Raw genomic sequence first — 9939 nt, 5'->3', positions numbered from 1 at the left:
AAAAAAAAAAAAAAAGTCATGTTTTACTTTTATAATCTGAAAGAGATCACATTTTTTAAAAAGATAGCATAAAAAAAAATTAAAACCGAGTGCGGTGGCTCACACCTGTAATCCCAGCACTTTGGGAGGTTTAGGCAGGCGGACAGATTGTGCCCAGGAGTGCGAGCCCAGCCTGGGCAACATGGTGAAACTCTGTCTCTACTAAAAATAGAAAAATTAGCCAGGCTTGGTGGCATATGCCTGTAATTCCAGCTACTCGGGAGGCTGAGACAAGAGAATTGCTTGAGTCCGGGAGGTGGAAGCTGTAGTAAGCCAAGATCGCGCCACTGCATTCCAGCCTGGGCGACAGAGCCAGATTCTGTCTCAAAAGACTAAAAAATAAAAATAAAAGAAAGAGAGAGAAAAAAAAGAAAAATTAAAATTGTCTGACAAATTAGTAAGAGAAAATCACGTGTGGGAGGTGGGGTTTGAAGACACCACATTTTCTCAAAAGGGAAATTCCAAGGATCAGGTCATCTGATAAGCAAGAATTTTCAAGAGAAGGAAAGCAACTATGTCCTGACAAAGAAAAAGGGATTTCAGGAAACAAGAGGAAAGGACAAGCTACCTTGCAGGTGCCTTGAGGATGTTCAACAGTCATTCTTTACTCCTCTCCGGAGGTCTCTATCCAAGCAGGGCAGAGCTAAGGAAGGAGAAAGGAGTCAGGAAACATCAGGTTCTTCTGAGAGAGATCCGGTTTGACTATGTCAGAAGTTATCTTGGCTCAGCCCCTACTGCCCACCACCTACAGAGTAAAGTCAAAGAAGTCTAGGACGTCCTGCTCAATCCGGGCAGGGTCAATGTCGTTCTGGGCAGAATCTGTTTCTGAGCTCACAGAGGTCTCCAGTGGCTGAAGTCACAAAGACAGAGACTCCCCATACCTACATTGGCTATATGGACACATAGTCACACAAACTCACTCACTCACACCATGGGGACATAAACGTCACAGGCACCCCAAACCTAAACACAACAGGCTGCACATGGTCACACAATCACACACTCACACACACAACGGGGGCAGACACGGACACAACTGCAGAGTCCGTGGACATCTCTCACTCAAACTCCCAGTGACATACACCTTGGGATCGGAATGACAACTATGTCACACGCACCCTACATCAACAATATCACCAACGCGCGCGCGCGCGCACACACACACACTGAAGCAGCCACAAACCTCACAATTAAGGCATACTACACACAGTTCCGCAAATAGTAATAAACACACACACAGGAACCTCACACTCGCAAACACAGTGCCCAACCCGGTCACAATTAAACTCCACTCACACCCGCACAAACATAAACAAAAAGTCCTCCCCGCCCTCACAGTTCCATACACGGTCGCACAGATACACGCCCACCACAGAGACATCCCCAGTCACAACCGTACACACTCCTCACAATCGCTCCTTAGCCTGCTCCCCACGCAGCCCACACAGGTCGGGAGTTCCTGTCGTCCCAGGCTCCGAGCAGCCTCACTTACGCCTGTTCGGGTAGGGTCAGCTCCGCTCCACTGGAATCCAAACAAGTCGAGCCCAGCTACCTCACAAAGCCCCAAGGCCGCTAGCCCAAACCCGCGGGAAGATCCCGCCCACTCCTCAAGAGACAATCTAGTTATCGCGGGAGAGAGCCCTGAGCCTAGAGGCTTCTGGGAAGTGTAGTCCAGAAAGCGACAGGATGCCGAAAGCTACACAGCCCAGCCATCCCGATTCCCGTGGCGCGGAATCTGGCACCAACAAAACTAAATATTTGAGGTGAGCTGCCCATCGGAGCCTTCTGGGAGACTCACCTGACAAGGACTCCCTAGACCAAGCTTTAGTCAGGCTCCTCTGAATCCTTTTTGTTTGGCCAGACCTCCTCCATAGCCTGCGAACTCCACTTCAGCAAGAATCCAGCTAAGCTAGTTTAGCAACAATCCCCCCACCCTTGATACTTGAGTTCCTCTACAATTTACCATGCTTTAATTCCTTCACCCAGCCCGTTAGTTATAAATCTCCAGCTGCTGTTGTATTGGAAGTTGACTATTGCAATAGTCTTTTTTTTTTTTTTTTTTTTTTTTTTTGAGATGGAGTCTCGCTCTGTCACCCAGGCTGGAGTGCTGTGGCCAGATCTCAGCTCACTGCAAGCTCCGCCTCCCGGGTTCACGCCATTCTCCTGCCTCAGCCTCCCGAGTAGCTGGGACTATAGGCGCCCGCCATCTCGCCCGGCTAGTTTTTTGTAGTTTTTAGTAGAGACGGGGTTTCACCGTGTTAGCCAGGATGGTCTCGATCTCCTGACCTCGTGATCCGCCCGTCTCGGCCTCCCAAAGTGCTGGGATTACAGGCTTGAGCCACCGCGCCCGGCTTGCAGTAGTCTTTAACCAAGTCCTTCTTGCCTGTTTAACTCCTCTGGAGCAAGTTTGCTTTCACCCCGCCCAGCCTCAGAGGGCGGCTCCCGGGCTTCCGCCCCTCCCCGGGAGACATACTGGACCGCAAGGTCTCCGGGGAAACGTAGTCCAAGCCTCGCCGAAGACTGGATGGGCCCAGCCAAAGTGGGCTGCGTCCTCTGGGTCCTGAGGCGGGAGTCTGGCCGCAGTGACTAGACTAACTGTGCCCCGGAGGCTGCTTGGAATTCCACTAAATGCTGGAAGCACGCAGACGCTCTTGAGGCGGCCAGCTGCGTAGCATGTGGAGGAGCCGGGAGAGTGCACCCCAGTATGGGACCTGAGCGTCTGAGACCGAACCAGGATGGGGAGTCGGAAAGGGACAAATCCGCGATCCCAGTCACGCATGCGAGACTGGGCAAAGGAAGGCTCGAGTGTGTGTAAGACTGCGGTGGGACTGCTTGTGCTGGTGAGATGAGGGGTGTCTGGGTAGTTGAGTGAAAGAAACCGCGTGCCAGTAAGATTGGTGTGTGTGTGTGAGAGAGGTGAGGTCAAGATGTGTGCAGCTTTGCGGGTGGGGAGGTCATATGGAGTGTGTGGAGGTTGGGGGCAAGATCGTGTATGCATCTGTGTATGAGTGTGTGTAATCACCTAAATGTGGGTCACTGCATGGGTAGCTGCTACTGTGACTGTGGAGGAATCTGAACCTTCAAGCCTCATTTTCTCTTTAAATTGTGATAAGGTTGTATCTTCCTGGAGCAGCAATTTCAAAGGGGGAAAGCTCCATTACGGGTATAATAAAATAGCATTTTTATGTAAACATTTAACATTCAGACATTTCTTCTGAACTAGAATACAAAATCAGTATGAGTACTCAAAGTAGTTTAAAAAAAAAAACCGTCATTATGCATATGGGGAAGATAAACTGTGAAAGGGAAACCTCCTTTTTTCACTATAATCTTGTTTAAATTTTTAAAATCAATGTGATGACTCATTTGAAAACAAATATAAAATTTAAAAACTGACAGAAAGGGGAACTAGGAGGAAATCAATAATTTTTTAAGCCAGAAACTTTGGGAAGTGGTAGAGGTTGCTGAAATATGATGACGGGAAGTATATGACAACAGGAAATGCTGATGTAAAATCTAATCCTGAAGCTTTTAACAATGGCAGGAAAGGCCGAGCATGGTGGTTCATGCCTAGTGATCCCAAGCACTTTGGAAGGCTGAGGCAGGAGGATCACTTGAGCCCAGGAGTTTGAGACCAGCCTGAACAGCATACTCTCTACAAAAAAAAAAAGAAAGAAAGAAAGAAAGAAAAAAACCAGCATGAGTGCAGTGGCTCATGCCTGTAATCCCAGCACTTTGGGAAACCGAGGCGGGTGGATCACTTGATGCCAGGAGTTTGAGACCAGCCTGAACAGCATACTCTCTACAAAAAAAAAAAGAAAGAAAGAAAGAAAGAAAAAAACCAGCATGAGTGCAGTGGCTCATGCCTGTAATCCCAGCACTTTGGGAAACCGAGGCGGGTGGATCACTTGATGCCAGGAGTTTGAGACCAGCCTGAACAGCATACTCTCTACAAAAAAAAAAAGAAAGAAAGAAAGAAAGAAAAAAACCAGCATGAGTGCAGTGGCTCATGCCTGTAATCCCAGCACTTTGGGAAACCGAGGCGGGTGGATCACTTGATGCCAGGAGTTTGAGACCAGCCTGAACAGCATACTCTCTACAAAAAAAAAAAGAAAGAAAGAAAGAAAGAAAAAAACCAGCATGAGTGCAGTGGCTCATGCCTGTAATCCCAGCACTTTGGGAAACCGAGGCGGGTGGATCACTTGATGCCAGGAGTTTGAGACCAGCCTGAACAGCATACTCTCTACAAAAAAAAAAAGAAAGAAAGAAAGAAAGAAAAAAACCAGCATGAGTGCAGTGGCTCATGCCTGTAATCCCAGCACTTTGGGAAACCGAGGCGGGTGGATCACTTGATGCCAGGAGTTTGAGACCAGCCTGAACAGCATACTCTCTACAAAAAAAAAAAGAAAGAAAGAAAGAAAGAAAAAAACCAGCATGAGTGCAGTGGCTCATGCCTGTAATCCCAGCACTTTGGGAAACCGAGGCGGGTGGATCACTTGATGCCAGGAGTTTGAGACCAGCCTGAACAGCATACTCTCTACAAAAAAAAAAAGAAAGAAAGAAAGAAAGAAAAAAACCAGCATGAGTGCAGTGGCTCATGCCTGTAATCCCAGCACTTTGGGAAACCGAGGCGGGTGGATCACTTGATGCCAGGAGTTTGAGACCAGCCTGAACAGCATACTCTCTACAAAAAAAAAAAGAAAGAAAGAAAGAAAGAAAAAAACCAGCATGAGTGCAGTGGCTCATGCCTGTAATCCCAGCACTTTGGGAAACCGAGGCGGGTGGATCACTTGATGCCAGGAGTTTGAGACCAGCCTGAACAGCATACTCTCTACAAAAAAAAAAAGAAAGAAAGAAAGAAAGAAAAAAACCAGCATGAGTGCAGTGGCTCATGCCTGTAATCCCAGCACTTTGGGAAACCGAGGCGGGTGGATCACTTGATGCCAGGAGTTTGAGACCAGCCTGAACAGCATACTCTCTACAAAAAAAAAAAGAAAGAAAGAAAGAAAGAAAAAAACCAGCATGAGTGCAGTGGCTCATGCCTGTAATCCCAGCACTTTGGGAAACCGAGGCGGGTGGATCACTTGATGCCAGGAGTTTGAGACCAGCCTGAACAGCATACTCTCTACAAAAAAAAAAAGAAAGAAAGAAAGAAAGAAAAAAACCAGCATGAGTGCAGTGGCTCATGCCTGTAATCCCAGCACTTTGGGAAACCGAGGCGGGTGGATCACTTGATGCCAGGAGTTTGAGACCAGCCTGAACAGCATACTCTCTACAAAAAAAAAAAGAAAGAAAGAAAGAAAGAAAAAAACCAGCATGAGTGCAGTGGCTCATGCCTGTAATCCCAGCACTTTGGGAAACCGAGGCGGGTGGATCACTTGATGCCAGGAGTTTGAGACCAGCCTGAACAGCATACTCTCTACAAAAAAAAAAAGAAAGAAAGAAAGAAAGAAAAAAACCAGCATGAGTGCAGTGGCTCATGCCTGTAATCCCAGCACTTTGGGAAACCGAGGCGGGTGGATCACTTGATGCCAGGAGTTTGAGACCAGCCTGAACAGCATACTCTCTACAAAAAAAAAAAGAAAGAAAGAAAGAAAGAAAAAAACCAGCATGAGTGCAGTGGCTCATGCCTGTAATCCCAGCACTTTGGGAAACCGAGGCGGGTGGATCACTTGATGCCAGGAGTTTGAGACCAGCCTGAACAGCATACTCTCTACAAAAAAAAAAAGAAAGAAAGAAAGAAAGAAAAAAACCAGCATGAGTGCAGTGGCTCATGCCTGTAATCCCAGCACTTTGGGAAACCGAGGCGGGTGGATCACTTGATGCCAGGAGTTTGAGACCAGCCTGAACAGCATACTCTCTACAAAAAAAAAAAGAAAGAAAGAAAGAAAGAAAAAAACCAGCATGAGTGCAGTGGCTCATGCCTGTAATCCCAGCACTTTGGGAAACCGAGGCGGGTGGATCACTTGATGCCAGGAGTTTGAGACCAGCCTGAACAGCATACTCTCTACAAAAAAAAAAAGAAAGAAAGAAAGAAAGAAAAAAACCAGCATGAGTGCAGTGGCTCATGCCTGTAATCCCAGCACTTTGGGAAACCGAGGCGGGTGGATCACTTGATGCCAGGAGTTTGAGACCAGCCTGAACAGCATACTCTCTACAAAAAAAAAAAGAAAGAAAGAAAGAAAGAAAAAAACCAGCATGAGTGCAGTGGCTCATGCCTGTAATCCCAGCACTTTGGGAAACCGAGGCGGGTGGATCACTTGATGCCAGGAGTTTGAGACCAGCCTGAACAGCATACTCTCTACAAAAAAAAAAAGAAAGAAAGAAAGAAAGAAAAAAACCAGCATGAGTGCAGTGGCTCATGCCTGTAATCCCAGCACTTTGGGAAACCGAGGCGGGTGGATCACTTGATGCCAGGAGTTTGAGACCAGCCTGAACAGCATACTCTCTACAAAAAAAAAAAGAAAGAAAGAAAGAAAGAAAAAAACCAGCATGAGTGCAGTGGCTCATGCCTGTAATCCCAGCACTTTGGGAAACCGAGGCGGGTGGATCACTTGATGCCAGGAGTTTGAGACCAGCCTGAACAGCATACTCTCTACAAAAAAAAAAAGAAAGAAAGAAAGAAAGAAAAAAACCAGCATGAGTGCAGTGGCTCATGCCTGTAATCCCAGCACTTTGGGAAACCGAGGCGGGTGGATCACTTGATGCCAGGAGTTTGAGACCAGCCTGAACAGCATACTCTCTACAAAAAAAAAAAGAAAGAAAGAAAGAAAGAAAAAAACCAGCATGAGTGCAGTGGCTCATGCCTGTAATCCCAGCACTTTGGGAAACCGAGGCGGGTGGATCACTTGATGCCAGGAGTTTGAGACCAGCCTGAACAGCATACTCTCTACAAAAAAAAAAAGAAAGAAAGAAAGAAAGAAAAAAACCAGCATGAGTGCAGTGGCTCATGCCTGTAATCCCAGCACTTTGGGAAACCGAGGCGGGTGGATCACTTGATGCCAGGAGTTTGAGACCAGCCTGAACAGCATACTCTCTACAAAAAAAAAAAGAAAGAAAGAAAGAAAGAAAAAAACCAGCATGAGTGCAGTGGCTCATGCCTGTAATCCCAGCACTTTGGGAAACCGAGGCGGGTGGATCACTTGATGCCAGGAGTTTGAGACCAGCCTGAACAGCATACTCTCTACAAAAAAAAAAAGAAAGAAAGAAAGAAAGAAAAAAACCAGCATGAGTGCAGTGGCTCATGCCTGTAATCCCAGCACTTTGGGAAACCGAGGCGGGTGGATCACTTGATGCCAGGAGTTTGAGACCAGCCTGAACAGCATACTCTCTACAAAAAAAAAAAGAAAGAAAGAAAGAAAGAAAAAAACCAGCATGAGTGCAGTGGCTCATGCCTGTAATCCCAGCACTTTGGGAAACCGAGGCGGGTGGATCACTTGATGCCAGGAGTTTGAGACCAGCCTGAACAGCATACTCTCTACAAAAAAAAAAAGAAAGAAAGAAAGAAAGAAAAAAACCAGCATGAGTGCAGTGGCTCATGCCTGTAATCCCAGCACTTTGGGAAACCGAGGCGGGTGGATCACTTGATGCCAGGAGTTTGAGACCAGCCTGAACAGCATACTCTCTACAAAAAAAAAAAGAAAGAAAGAAAGAAAGAAAAAAACCAGCATGAGTGCAGTGGCTCATGCCTGTAATCCCAGCACTTTGGGAAACCGAGGCGGGTGGATCACTTGATGCCAGGAGTTTGAGACCAGCCTGAACAGCATACTCTCTACAAAAAAAAAAAGAAAGAAAGAAAGAAAGAAAAAAACCAGCATGAGTGCAGTGGCTCATGCCTGTAATCCCAGCACTTTGGGAAACCGAGGCGGGTGGATCACTTGATGCCAGGAGTTTGAGACCAGCCTGAACAGCATACTCTCTACAAAAAAAAAAAGAAAGAAAGAAAGAAAGAAAAAAACCAGCATGAGTGCAGTGGCTCATGCCTGTAATCCCAGCACTTTGGGAAACCGAGGCGGGTGGATCACTTGATGCCAGGAGTTTGAGACCAGCCTGAACAGCATACTCTCTACAAAAAAAAAAAGAAAGAAAGAAAGAAAGAAAAAAACCAGCATGAGTGCAGTGGCTCATGCCTGTAATCCCAGCACTTTGGGAAACCGAGGCGGGTGGATCACTTGATGCCAGGAGTTTGAGACCAGCCTGAACAGCATACTCTCTACAAAAAAAAAAAGAAAGAAAGAAAGAAAGAAAAAAACCAGCATGAGTGCAGTGGCTCATGCCTGTAATCCCAGCACTTTGGGAAACCGAGGCGGGTGGATCACTTGATGCCAGGAGTTTGAGACCAGCCTGAACAGCATACTCTCTACAAAAAAAAAAAGAAAGAAAGAAAGAAAGAAAAAAACCAGCATGAGTGCAGTGGCTCATGCCTGTAATCCCAGCACTTTGGGAAACCGAGGCGGGTGGATCACTTGATGCCAGGAGTTTGAGACCAGCCTGAACAGCATACTCTCTACAAAAAAAAAAAGAAAGAAAGAAAGAAAGAAAAAAACCAGCATGAGTGCAGTGGCTCATGCCTGTAATCCCAGCACTTTGGGAAACCGAGGCGGGTGGATCACTTGATGCCAGGAGTTTGAGACCAGCCTGAACAGCATACTCTCTACAAAAAAAAAAAGAAAGAAAGAAAGAAAGAAAAAAACCAGCATGAGTGCAGTGGCTCATGCCTGTAATCCCAGCACTTTGGGAAACCGAGGCGGGTGGATCACTTGATGCCAGGAGTTTGAGACCAGCCTGGCCAATATGGCGAAATCCTGTCTCTACTGAAAATAAAAAATTAGCCGGGCATGGTGGTGTGCGCCTGTAATCCCAGCTGCTAGGGAGGCTGACACAGGAGAATGGCTTGAACCCGGGAGGCAGAGGTTACTGTGAACTGAGATTGCAGTCCCCCCCCAACCCCATCTCTGTATGGGGGAACTTCTTCCTACTGTCTTCTCCCTTCCTTCTTGCCTATTAAACTCTCCGCTCCTTAAAACTAACAAAGACCCAAAAAACAAAAACAACAAAATTTGGACTATACAGGGAAGCGATCTATATCTAATGTGGCTCTGTTGCTCTAGTTCTGCAGCATCACATTCCTGTGCAGCTCCGTCTGAACATCTTTTAATTGTGGCTAAGACTCTTGGTTGAATGAGGCAATCACATTTTTGTATGTTTACCCCACCAATGTCTCCTAAAGAACAGAAAAAATAAAATGCCTGTGGGAGGTCTGGGAAATAAGCTGTTTGAACACAGCCCTTTGTGTTTTTATGGAGACTTCATTACATAGGCATGATTAATTAAATCAGCAGCGATTGGTGATGAGTTCAACCTTCAACCCTTTTCCTTTCCCCCAGAAGTCACGGGATAGGGCAGAACTTTCCAACCTTCTCATCACATGTTTGGTTGCCATATCCTGTGGTTATGTAGGGGCTTTCCCAACATCACCTCATTAACTCACTTGTGGTTGAAAGGGGTTGGTTATGAACAATCAAGACATCTTTCACATTTATTACTCTGGTGCTATTTCAGGAACTGAAGTGTCTTAGTCCCTTAGTACTTCTATAGCAAAATACCTGAGACTAAGTAATTTGTAAATAATGGAAAATTATTTCCCACAGTTCTGGAGGTTGGGAAGTTCAAGATCGAGATGCCAGCAGGATTGGTGTCTGCTAGGTCTGATCTCTGCTTCCAAGATGGGACCTCGTTGCTGCATCCTCCAGAGGGGAGGAATGCTGTGTCCCCACTTGTCAGAAGGTACTGAAGGGCTGGACTCATTCCCTCAATCCGTTTTTTTTTTTTTTTTTTGAGACGGAGTCTGGCTCTGTCGCCCAGGGTCCCTTCTGGCTTGAGATTAGTATGGTAGGTGGC

General features: G+C 46.4%; 1 protein-coding gene and 1 long non-coding RNA gene across 3 annotated transcripts in view; one reads left to right on the top strand and one right to left on the bottom strand.

Moving 5' to 3' along the window:
- The window catches only part of LOC105517886, a 42106-nt gene extending 40493 nt beyond the window's left edge, over nt 1-1613 (bottom strand). Inside the window, exons 1-2 of the long non-coding RNA XR_001002735.1 lie at nt 1532-1613; nt 608-682 (exon numbers count right to left, since the gene is read on the bottom strand). This is a non-coding gene — a long non-coding RNA (uncharacterized LOC105517886). The remainder of the gene's footprint in view (nt 1-607; nt 683-1531) is intronic.
- A 99-nt stretch (nt 1614-1712) lies between these two features.
- The window catches only part of ZNF790 (zinc finger protein 790), a 34068-nt gene continuing 25841 nt past the window's right edge, over nt 1713-9939 (top strand). Inside the window, exon 1 of one of the 2 annotated variants that reach the window (XM_011950628.1) lies at nt 1713-1802. The gene's annotated coding sequence lies outside the window, so the exon portion shown is untranslated. Of the gene's footprint in view, nt 1803-2505; nt 2819-9939 lie in introns of those variants that run through there. The other variant, XM_011950627.1, reaches the window with a different exon arrangement.

This window comes from Colobus angolensis, unplaced genomic scaffold (genome assembly GCF_000951035.1).
Source record: "Colobus angolensis palliatus isolate OR3802 unplaced genomic scaffold, Cang.pa_1.0 Scaffold31, whole genome shotgun sequence".
Classification (NCBI taxonomy): domain Eukaryota; kingdom Metazoa; phylum Chordata; class Mammalia; order Primates; family Cercopithecidae; genus Colobus; species Colobus angolensis.
The sequence above is the reverse complement of the archived record's forward strand: the minus strand, read 5'-3'. Positions and strand labels throughout refer to the sequence as shown.